Source organism: Chinchilla lanigera, unplaced genomic scaffold, assembly GCF_000276665.1.
Source record: "Chinchilla lanigera isolate Chin_1 unplaced genomic scaffold, ChiLan1.0 scaffold00084, whole genome shotgun sequence".
Classification (NCBI taxonomy): domain Eukaryota; kingdom Metazoa; phylum Chordata; class Mammalia; order Rodentia; family Chinchillidae; genus Chinchilla; species Chinchilla lanigera.
In genome coordinates this window covers 7,203,879-7,205,383 of record NW_004955485.1, presented here as the reverse complement: position 1 = coordinate 7,205,383, position 1,505 = coordinate 7,203,879, and the positions used below count along the sequence as shown (strand labels likewise).

The following is a 1,505-nucleotide window of genomic DNA, read 5'->3' as shown; positions in this document are numbered from 1 at the left end:
TTCAATCCCAACCACACAAATAAATAAATAGGCCAGGGGTATAGCTAAGTGGTAGAATACTTGCCTAAGAATGCACAAGACACTGGGTGCTACTCTCAAGCAAACAAATACACAAACAAAAAAGAATGCATGGTATATGGGCACCTGCTGTCTGCCTGAATATCTTAAGAGAAAGCTTCTCAACTGACAAGTCAGTCCATTCTATTTGTGGGCAACTTTGTTAGAAAGTGCTTACATGAAATCAAACACATTTATTCCTGTAACTACTACCTGCTGGTCCTTGTTTTGCCCATTAGTACTCCTGTGAATGAGACCAATCTTTCTTATGCGGTAACCTTCTGTAAACATTTGAAACTAACTAGAGGGATTTATCACTGCTTTCTCTTTCTCAAACTAAATATTGGTATTTCTTTCACTGCCAAATATGACATATTTTTAAGCTCATTATTCTGATTATACCTTCATTTACTACTCTGTAAAATGCTGCTTAGAAACAAAACGAAAAATAAATAAGATGGTACTTAAGAGATGATCACAATGCTCCCGGTGGACTCACACAATACATACAGTGTGACATACCGCTCCTGTTTACCGAACACTGCTGTGCATCCAGCTACACACACTGTAGCGCATACAATGCATCAAATTCCTGTCACACCACACTTAGGGTTTACATGTTTTACATATTATAGCACCACGGACCATTACATTTTATTTTGGAGTGACCCTGCATTATTTCAATATTCATGTATGGATAAAGAGTTTAGACATGTAAGAATATGTTGAATGTTGATTTACAATAATTCTGTCCGTTGCTATAGGTCTTCAACTTCAAAATACAGACTTGCTGAGGGCAGTAGCACTTGCCCCTAATTCCACTTCTTCAGACTTTCCCTCCTAGTGCTAGAGGTTTAACCCAGGGTCTTTACGCTGAACTACATTCCAGCCCTTTTTGACTTTTCATTTTGAGACAGTCTCCCAAAATTGTCAGCCTGCCCAGGCTGGACTTAGACTTGAGCCTGATTCTCCTGCCCAGCCCCAGAGTGCTTCAATCACAGCTATGTGCCACCAGCTTAGATTATGTTTTTATAATCTATTTTATGCTTAGAAGCTAAAGAGCAAAAAGGGTAACAGACTGTCAAAAGACATATACTCAATTTGGGGGGAGTCAAGTTTTATATTACACCAGGTGAAAAATTAATGTGCACAGGCTGCACCTACTTCAGTAGTTTTCTTCTTCCACTTCAAACAAGATCAACAGTTAGAGCAAATCTGCCCCGGTATTTGCACTGAGCTAAATCTCACCTGCCAGTTCTCCTGTCATGAAAAATCTGTCTAGAGGGTACCCCAGTAGCATGGCTTCTGTGGTACACGCACATCTGTAATCCTGCCACTCAGGAGGCTGAGGCAAGAGGATCATGAATTCAAGGCTGGTTTGTGCAACAAAGCAAGACTCTGTCTCAAAAACAAAACAAAACAAAACAACAAAAATTCCTAGTTCTTCC

At 39.8% G+C, this 1,505-nt stretch overlaps 1 protein-coding gene across 1 annotated transcript in view; it reads right to left on the bottom strand.

Moving 5' to 3' along the window:
- The window catches only part of Pcgf6 (polycomb group ring finger 6), a gene marked incomplete at its 5' end in the record, with an annotated part of 32,293 nt that overhangs the window by 23,535 nt on the left and 7,253 nt on the right, over positions 1–1,505 (bottom strand).